Source organism: Vanessa tameamea, chromosome 16 (assembly GCF_037043105.1).
Source record: "Vanessa tameamea isolate UH-Manoa-2023 chromosome 16, ilVanTame1 primary haplotype, whole genome shotgun sequence".
Taxonomy (NCBI): Eukaryota; Metazoa; Arthropoda; class Insecta; order Lepidoptera; family Nymphalidae; genus Vanessa; species Vanessa tameamea.
Genome location: NC_087324.1, coordinates 4,684,524 through 4,695,764, shown reverse-complemented (window position 1 = coordinate 4,695,764; position 11,241 = coordinate 4,684,524).

Genomic DNA, 11,241 nt, shown 5'->3' with positions numbered 1-11,241 from the left:
AGCAGCACAGCTGTCGATTTATAAATTAAAATAAGTATAAGTTACTTAATTAATTAACGCCTTGACCACATTTACCTGAATTAAGTAAATACAAATCTATATAGGTAATTGTTTTGGCATTTGTGTCGTGTCAGGTGTGTGATCGGATCTGCGACAAAGGATGTTCTAGATTTTAATCTTCATTTAATTCAATCTTGTTAATTCATTGAAAACGACAAACTGTAAATCATTTCTGTACTAAATGTCGCATAAAAATAATTTAATTTGATTTGTTACTAATTCAAAATACTTGAAAATAGTTAAGATTTTTTAATAAATGTGCTAATGAGTTCTGTAACAATGCCCTTGTTACATTTATTTGTTTATTTCACAACTGACTATAATAAATAAATACATAGCTAGTTAAGTACCGGGGGCGCTACCGAAGGTTTTTAAAAAGAAACCAAGGAGTCTCGACGACAGTTTTATTCAGACTGAAAATAAATCTAATACAATATTCCTAAGTCCTTATCTCTACGGATGGCTGTCGCCGGGCGCTAGTCATAACATCCCGGCGTTGCCGCGAATGCTGTATCAGCGTAGGCCGCCTATGGCGAATACTCGCTAACAAGATGTTATAATATTTGGGACAGATACTGCATGCATAACTCCTCCCACCATAAGCACGAATTTATCGGAGGGATTATCATTAGCATGGTTATTTTCATTCCGATGATTTCGGCAAAAACAATATTTTACGATACTTTTATACTTATGTGCTAAGATTATACAGGCGCTTAAGACTATAATTATATATTACACTAGAGTGCCGACACTCACACTTTTCACGTTAATGACCATTTCCTTGTCGTTATTCACTTCACTTTTGCTAACTTCTAATAGATTATTTAATTGTTGTAGATTTATTAATTTACTAGTGTCCAAATTAATAGGCTTGCGTTGTAGTCGTGGCTCGATGGCTGCTACATCAAGAAGATTGATAATCGATAACTTTAAGAAGTCAATTTTACTCGTAGTAGTATAATGAGATTTCAGGGTAACTCTGCCAATCTGAACATCGCATTGTCCATCCAAGGGAAGAGAGTAAGTGCCTTTTATTTTTTCTTTCGTTATCTCGCTATTGCAGATTTTCGATAGTATGCTTTCGGTTTTGGTGTAGATAATCCAATGCCGTTTTCCAACAGATTCTATCTTAACTGTGTTTATTTGAACTGGTACAGGATTGCAGGACCTCATGTTGTGTGAAAATCTCATTAATGCAGTTATACAAGTGTCTTCAACTGGCAGCTGGGACTCGTCTTCGTAACACAGGAACTTCGTCTCGTAGAGTTTGTTGCAAGGCTGGGAGAGCGAGACCATTTCCGACCCGTTTACTAAGAGGTAGGGATATTTGGGAATAATAATGGTGGTTTGGTTAAAGTGATTGGTGATAGGTATGGGAATTGCCCTGTACTAGGTATATATTTCATTTTTAATTATAGGTACCTCTAAAACGAACGTTATTTGACTTCCTGTCGAATAAGCTTTTATTTCAATACAGTGTTCTATTTTGATCAAATTATTATAGCTTACTGGATATACTAATTTGATAGATCTTTCTATAATTTCTGACGATTTCAACATTTCATCAGAGTCTAATAGAGACGGGTGTAACAATTTTAATTTACTAAATGTGACAGAAGTTTCAATCTCACCCAGTCGACTGTAAAATGGTTGGAAATTGTGTAGGAATAAATTATAGATAATAACAAAATTATGTATCGTAATGTTAATGTTAGTTTTATCAATAGTTTGTTTTATTTCCCAAATTTCTTTTTCTATTTGAGCAAAATTATTCTTCGTAGAATTTGCGTACCTTATAATGTTAAATTCTAAGTCTTCGTGAATTAAACTTAAATCTAAAATCGTAATAATATTCCACTTATCGTAACTTACGCTAGCTTGACCTTGTTACAGAATCAACACGCTTGGATTCTTATCTATCCTTTGAAGTTGAAGGCTGTGAATCCCAATGGCCAGGGTCAGGAGCACGAGGGGGAATCTGTGGAGGTCGTTTAATGTTCTTAATTGTCAGTGTTCATATTTTGCTTATATTTCTAAAATAGTTGAGTGTAAGCGCTGTATTAAACCCATAGAATTAGGATTATGCGCAGTTCATATGTGCAGATCGATTTTATACAATTGTAGTGTTTCTTTAAGGAATGTGTTGTTAAATTCGGTCCCAGGATCTGTACTTATCCGATTTGATACGCCATAAAAAGAGAAAAATGTAATTAAAGCACGGACTACTTCAGGAGTGGATCGGTTTGAGAGCATGAATGCTTGCCCTAATTTACTAAAAGCGTCTACTGTGGTCAAAAAGTATTTTCCTTCTATTAAGAAAAGGTCCATGAATGTTTCAGCAAAAGGTTTTGTTTGTATTTGAGTAACACCGGTTTCATAGGTTTACGACCATATTTTAGTTTTTTACAGGTTTCACATGAATTAATTACCGTAGCCACAGAAACGTCCATATTAGTCAAGAAGTAAGTTCGCTTTATTTTTAGGAGAGTTTCTTTGATGCCGCGGTGACTGGTTTTACCTTGGTGGTAGGTAAGTATGATTGAACGTTCTTCGTCTTCATCCTCGACGTATATAATTCTTTTGGTACACTCATAAATTTTAACAGTATTCTTCTTAAATAATTTAATAACAGCGTCTGTAAACTGACTGCGGTGTATTTGTTCTTCAAAATAAAATAAATATTTAATTTTAGGTTTTATGTACTCTAGAAGGAATCTTTTAAGTAATTCGGGATTTTCTACAGGTGTGTGTGTATCTCTAAAATTTTTTGTTTATCACGTGATATATCTTTTACTGATAATTAATTTCTGTTCCAGGTAAAAACAAGGACTTGATGGGGTTTCGTGTCGACAGCTTCATCTAGGATGGGGATACCGTCTGTGTCGATGTCTTCGGCAGAATGTATGGTTTCAGGTAATGAACATGCTGTGAGGGTACTAGAAGAGGGGGATCGAACTGGATAAGATGAGATAAGGTCTGAAGGTGAGAGAGCAATTAATGTTTCCGAAGAGTCTGATATTACTGTTGGACTCTCGGGTCTTTCAGTACCAACTACATTACATTACATAGTTATTCAATAATTCATCTGATGTAATGTTTATTTCACATATATTAGTGTCTTTTAGTGGACTTGTCGTTAAAGGTTTATTAAATGTAAGAGTCATGCTCATCTGTGAAGCATTCTGAATAACAGTTGTTGCAAAATAATCTATACATGTGACTATAGCGCTAGGCATACGTACGTCATTACCGAAGTCTTTAAAGTCAATAATTGCGTCACCATTATCTAGGTCAGTTGGTACTTTTACTATAGTTTCAGTGCGAGGGTCTAGAGTAATTTCACATGTGGGGTTACATATTATTTCTGTATCTTGTGTTCATAAAATTTGCGTCTTCATATCTATTGTTGCGTTTAGCATTTTCAATAAATCCGAACCTATTAATCCGTCGTATCGCTTATCAACATCGTAAACATAGAACTTATGTTTAAGAGAACTTCTAAACAATTTCAGTAGGAGTATATATATAACTTGGTCATGTGAACTACACGCGTGAGTGCTAATAACTTAAAATGGTTCGATATATTTATGTGCGGAAAAATAGTGATCGACCTTTCGCGGACTAATAAAACTCCTTGTACTTCCGGTGTCGATCATTAGACGTGCATCAATTTCAGGAATATAAATATGCGGTAATCGGTTTATACTATTACAATTTAAATATATCACTTCGGATGATCGCTCTCCGAGGCTATTATGGGAAAATTTACGTGATCTTCTTGATTTGTAGACTCGTGGACAACAGGCTCTACATTTTCAAAATAAAAATTGTGAAAGGCGTCCTGTTCGTTATTTTCAGTAAAATATAAATTATTTTCACAGTTCCGTAATCAGGCTGATAATCATAGTCTTGAAATATTTGGGAATCATTGTTGTCGTGCATATAAAACATTTTGTTTTCGTCATAATTATGTGTAATCATGTTTTGCCTCAGGGGACGAGCAGTGCGCATAGAAACGTCACTATCTTGTGTGTGGGATAAATTACGTTGTGGTTGATTTTGTGATGGTATACTGAATTTAAATTGCTGGTTTGGTGCGTTAAAATTGGGTCTGTTCTGTGTATTATCAAATTGAGGTCTAAATCCTTGTTGAGGTGCAAGACCAAACTTAAAATTGTTGTGATTCTGTGGACTACCAAAATTTGGTCGGTAACCTTTCTGATTCTGGATACCAAAATTTGGCCTGTAGCTTTGCTGATTCGGAATACCGAATTTAAATTTACCTTGAGGCTGTGATACATCAGGCTTAAGGAAAGCTTTGTTTGGTACACCAAACCTATAATTATTGAAAGCGGGTCTAAAATTACTTTGAGGCGTTTGTGGAATTCCAAACTTAAAGTTTCGTCTAACAGGAGAGCCAAATTTATTTGAATTCACATTATTTGAGACTGAAACTTAAAAGCTTTATTCGCAATCAAAGTATTTTGATGAGGGTGTTTTGTGTTGTTTTTATTTTTAGAGTTATATTGAAATTGAAAATTAACTTCTTCCATTACGACACTGAGAGCACTTTCCAAACTTGTGCAATTCCTTAGCCTTACTATTCGGATAATGTCTTCTGGCAAATTAAATAAAAACACGTTAAGACACAAATTATTGTAAATAATCATTTTTGCAGCTTTCATTTCCTCACTAGCAAGCAAGTTGACCTTGGAAAAAAGAGTGCTACGAATTTGTTGAATTCTGTTACAGAATTCCAAATAACTTTCATTAACATTAATTTTTAAATTTTCGAACTCAATTGCCACGCAGTATTCCGATATGGGGTCCCCAAAATGTTGAATAAAAATAGTTTTTAATTGTTCCCAAGTAATTATGTCCTCCCTCTCACTTAATAAAGCCGCTGCTCTACCACATAATCTACTAGTAATAGCATGAAAAATATATGTTGCCTGAATAGCATTATTCGGTCCATTAAAATTTCTTAATATGTACTCACTTTTCTTAATAAATAAATTTAATATATTTTTATCACCATCAAACTTAGGAATTAAATTTAAAATATACTTAGGGATCATTTGGAAAGTTGCTCCGCTTTGGTCCGGCATTTTTATAATTATTTTATTTAATTTAATCACTTAAAACACTAAAACATAAAAACTCGCTCATAAAATATGTCTGCCAATTTCTTGCAAAAGTCAAATAACTTTTAACGATTTTAGTTTTAAAGTTACGCAATAAAGTCCTACAGAAACAACACAGGAAATAACAAGGACGAGACAGGATAGTAAAAAGGTCTACTTACAGTCTGCTCGATCCCATGCCTACCCGTAGAGCTGCTTGTGTCGTGGACAGGAACCTTCAGTGCCAGGTATATTTAACGTATTTATTTGGTTCGAGAATACCCGGAGCCGCGCGTGAGACCGATTTTCGTGTACTCGAATACAGCGTTAAACTCGGTGGATATCCTACCAGGCTGCGCCAGTTAAGTACCGGGGGCGCTACCGAAGGTTTTTAAAAAGAAACCAAGGAGCCTCGACGACAGTTTTATTCAGACTGAAAATAATTCTTATACAATATTCCTAAGTCCTTATCTCTACGGATGGCTGTCGCCGGGCGCTAGTCATAACATCCCGGCGTTGCCGCGAATGCTGTATCAGCGTAGGCCGCCCATGGCGAATACTCGCTAACAAGATGTTATAATATTTGGGACAGATACTGCATGCATAACTAGCTACATTGTGGTAATCTATTATTGATTAATCATATGTTTATTAAATATAACCCATTAAGGTCTATATTAAAGTACAAGATAAATCTTTAGACTAAATTATAGTCTCTACTTTTAATTTTTTAAAATAAAAAATCGTGGAGTTGACTTCCAGGCAGGATATAAGGTGGGTGGACCATGGAAGGCCACGCTCCTTTGAAGGCCAACTATTGAAAATTCGTAGTTATTGACATGTAAAGACATATTTCTTCTGCTATACACTAAGATGCATCAAAATCAAGGCCACAGATGCAGCGGCAAGTCGCATGCGCCGCTATTGTGGCTGTGCGACCTCATGCTTCGTAGACTTTGTCGTTGACGTTACAATTGTTAATCGCGCGCACAGATAAACAAAGGTTTTTAGTTTAATAACGTATTATTATCTCATAGTTGTTACTGTAAATTATCGTATAAGCATATGTTTATGGTATTTCAGAATAATAAAATAGTTTTGCCTCGATATAAGTTAAAATATTGGTAGTATTCTTAGGAAAGTCGGCCTTATAAGGCCAATTAAAAATTTGACGGTTGGCCTTGCTAGGGTTACATGGACCTTACAAGGAACTTCTACAAACCATATAACATATGAACAGTTACTTTTTAGTTATAAATACGTACCGTTACAGTTAAAACAATGTTTTATATTTATAATATTTTTATTTATAAGGTTTATTAAATATTTTTAAGTCATATTGAATACTCTTTTTCAAAATTATTTTGACAAAACAATTAGAAGAGGATTTATCACAGCGAATCAAACGTTTTGCAAAACTGGGTGTACCGCTAACGCCTAAATTTAACAGGAAACAAGCCTTTTTATTTTGTAAGAGGTTTTTAATCAAGAACACTTTCAATATGTATGCACAAGAATGGCCGGACACAAATGGTTCAATATGTTTTTAGCTCGAAACCCATCTATTTCAAAAAGAAAAGCCTAGCTAATGAATCCAGCTAGAGCTCAATAAATGAATAAGCCCATTGTAAAACAACATTTTGAAGAATCTCACTTCTTAAAAAAAGTAATTGATAATAATTGTTAGTTTGGCCTTCTTAGGAACATTTTGGCCTTACAGAGAACGGACACATAAGAAGGCCATATTAGGTAAAAAAAAAATTTTTTTATTTTATTATAAAACGCGTTAGCAAGTTATTTGATGTCAATAAAATACTCATTACTACTATTTTGAAATAATTCCCATTAATATATTCTTAGTTATAGGATGGTGTTCAAGTAATGTTCGTTGGGTTTTTTATAGATGATAAAAACATATTGAGCATTTAATGTTTCACTTAAATGCAAGAGCTTATTATGTAATTTTAGTAAAAGGAGATATATCAATTGTTAAAATTCTATTTTTAAGTTAAACGACTGATTTATAATATTGGCCTTGTTTGGAGCCGTGTTCTTTGCAAGGCCATTTGGAAGAGCTTAATAAAACTTAATTTTAATAAAAAGTGAATAAAGCTTGTTTAAAAAAAATGATTTATATGGTACACAATAAAACAAAGTATTACTTAAAAATTTGATTAATTAATTTATCCAGTTAATTAACGAATAAAAAGGGTTTACTCGTTAAGGTGGCCTTCTATGGTCCACTCACATTATTACAGACATATATTATTGTATTTAACTAACGTAACTGTAATTTTAAATGTTGAAAAAGAGTAACTACTGAGTTTCTTGGCGATTCTTCTCGGTAGAATCTACATTCCGAACGGGGAACAATTATATTATTAAAAATAAGATAATTTTAAGCAATATCTATTGAATTAGATTATATTTCCAATACTAGCAATACCAAATTACGTTGATATGTGATATTTCTGAAATATTAAAGTAATTGATATTTGTTCATATCACATATCATAATAATAAGTATTATCAATAAACTAAAGCTTGAACAGGGGATTCAAGATATTTTTGTCATTAAATAAAGTTTTAACATTAAGTTCCTTATACAAGAGTATATGCAAACACACAACTAAGGTTGTCTGTTACAGTAGACGTTAATCAATAGACAAAGGAGGAGCCATAATACGTTCGTGTATTGTACGAGCTCAGATTAATTGTCATGATGTTCTCCTGTCCACCACGGCGACCATTTTATCTATGGAGGGGACATTTTAGTACATATTTGTGTACAAAAACACAGTTGCACTCTCAATTCCCACACTTTCATGATTCGCTGAGACGGTAATCAGTCACGATCAGAGAGGATTCAAGTGCAGTCCCAGTGTCTTTATGTTGGATAATTTATAGTCAGATATATATATATATCATCGTTTTGTTGGATTTGAGATTAGAACCTATCGGATTTAATCTTTTTAACTAGCTACTTTTTAGCCCCGGGAGTTGTGACATATGGAGGGCCAAGAGGAACCTGCGACATCTCTACCAAGCAGGATCGGCCCTTTTTTCTTCCTGTTTCGCCGTCTCCTCCTGGACCATGATGGCCTCACAGAAATAATCTACGGCCCTCCCCACCGATTCTCTACCGATTAGTCGCAGGGAGAGGACTCGTCCGACGCGGACCACGATCTCATATGCCTCTCTACGTTATGAACTAGCCACTAGATCAACGATGCAGCTAAATTGCACTGCACTCATCTACAAATTAACACCCTACTATAATAGTATCTAGTACCTACTATCTAAATACACAGGTCAATATTTAACATTCAAATTATGATAACGATTGTAAAGCGTAGAAAATGGAATTGTGCATAAAAATTTAATCAAGTTGTGATGCTTCCATCTTTGGTATTAAATTAGTTCTTAATTAACTCCAAACAGTCTGCAATACATTCAACATTAATGAAACAGATTAATGAATGTCATAAATATAGGACATATTGTATTGGTATACATTTGCTCTGTTTAAGGCATGTCGACTTCCGCCGATGCCAATCTGAATGTGCCGCTATGTTCTGAGAATATATAATGATCTCGCAATTATGCCAATTGACATTGTCAGTTGTATTGTGAGATCTATTTGATCGAGAAATTCGCCCGTTATGAACAACAATTGGATTTATGTCAATAAAATCGAATACAATTCGTCTTCAAAATGCGAACATTAACAGCTATTCTTAAATTCATAATATGATTATTCTAAATTTAAAGCTGTTTTTAACAAAAACAAGTGTTAAATACATTTATTATAATATATATTGATCGGTGAAAGATAGATAATGATTACGATATCATCCTGACCGATTTCATCCACGGTGGCCATGCTCTGAACAGACTAGCCAACTGCGCATGACACTTTATAGTCAACATGTGTGTGTTAACTCAGGTGAACTCTATTACTTGACACTTTAAATACAGGTTTATTGGTTATTCGACGTATTCCCGTTAGGAGGTGATATGGGTGATTATTTGCGATAATTTTAACCCCCATAAGCATGATGCAAAAGTGAACCATTTTTGAGTTATCACGTTTTTTAGATTTTTTCAAAATAAGTAAAAATTGCAACTTCAAAAATTTATTAAAAAAAAAGTTTCGAATAAAATCTACTTTTTTCTTCTGATTTATAAAAACGATTAAACACTGGATATTTTTCAATATTTAAACAATAATTATCGGTCCAAATTTAATTTAATTGTATACGCTTATTGTGTAACTTTATAAAAAGTTAGTATAATATTATTACAATGGAACATATATCTAGATTCATAATATACAACAAATTCATTCATGAGGTCATTGATGAATGAGACATTCAACAATTTTACGTTCCCACGATCAAGACTAGGAAAATGCTTTATACAATAGCCTGGGACGTTCGACTATGGGAACTGTTTCTGTCACATGGTATTTGTTTACTTATTTAGATTTCATGGACAACATTTTTTTTATAAAAACTGAATAAAAAATATATATGTATTGACGACTGAGGAGCTGAGGATCTCAGAGCAGGATGGCAAGCTTTGCTTTCCTCACGGGAGGAGTGAGAGTACCTTTGTCCCCCAAGGAGAGCTCCGCTGAGCTACAAGGGGAACATAGCACGGGAGAGTCCTGGTTGCATAATATCATCCCGCAACATCTCCGATCCTTGCCAAAGACGACCATAGCAGTGGTTTTAGGCGTAAGAATCCCACATAACCTGGTATATATATTACATAACCCAAAGGGGTTTGTAAAGGTTTCCATTGCGTGAAAAAGAGATTACACGATTTTCGTTGCTATTTTTTAACGAACGGGACCGGTAATATCAATGAGGTAAGTAGATTGGATAGCTAACAAATAATCGAAATAAATGCATCGAGTACCTACCTACTTACATACTACCTTATAAATAGAATTGTTTAAAAAAATAAAAAATAAAGCTTATTTTTTCTATTACGATGCAGGTGTAGCTTAATTAGTTAAATACGGTTTTTATAATAAATGTTGATGGAAAGGGAGTGAAAACGTCGTTAATGAATAATTCCCTGATTTGCATTGTTTGAAAATATAATGAAGAATCTTGCATAATATGTCTGATAGTATTCTGCCACATTAATGTAGTAGGATAAATTCCAATTCTTCGTCTACAAGGAAAAATATTCTACTTTCTTTTCTAAATTCGAAGCCAATTATATATAAAAAATCAACTATTCATTTAAATTACATTAAATATTTATTGTATACATGCTATATAAAATTAAATTGTACACTGTTGTGCGCCCTCCAAGCCGTTCTACAGTTAATTTATTTCTGTAGTATCGCGTCACGATCTTGTGGGACTGGAGTAGGCATTGTTTTAAGGATAGCCACGCAAGCTAGAATAAGCTTTGACTAACTTCTATATTTAATATATACTAATAATACTTGCCCACCATCAAATGGGATATATTATATGAATGTGATGGGCAACAAAACTACTTATAAGGGTGCAATATATATTGGCAAAAGACCAGGTCGAAAAGAGGAAAAACATCTCGCATCGGATACAAGATTATCATGAAAAAATACTTTTTTTTATCGCAACGCAGTTGAGAAAATTTGTATATCAGCATTCAATTTTTTTCACCAGTATGTTTAAACAGCTTATAGTATAGTAGCTTTGGAAATGAATAATAACAATGTATTTAGGATATATTATATCATAATTTTTCAATTATTACTATTATTTTTATTTTTTTTCCATAAATTTCAATAAAAACAATTCATTGGGTTTAGTAATAATTGCGTGAAATAGTTTAATTTAAAATTAAGATTATTATTACTTATATTATACTCAATTATTTAAATCGACAGGATTTATTAGGAATATATTGTAAGTATCCATTAAAACGAATATGATCGATTGTTGAGCATTGTTATTAAACTTTGAAAATTTTCTTTTGCTCGTTTATTTTTAATCTGTCACTAAACTCTTCAAATGTCTAATGTCTATTAGCTTTTGAAATGTCAAATGAC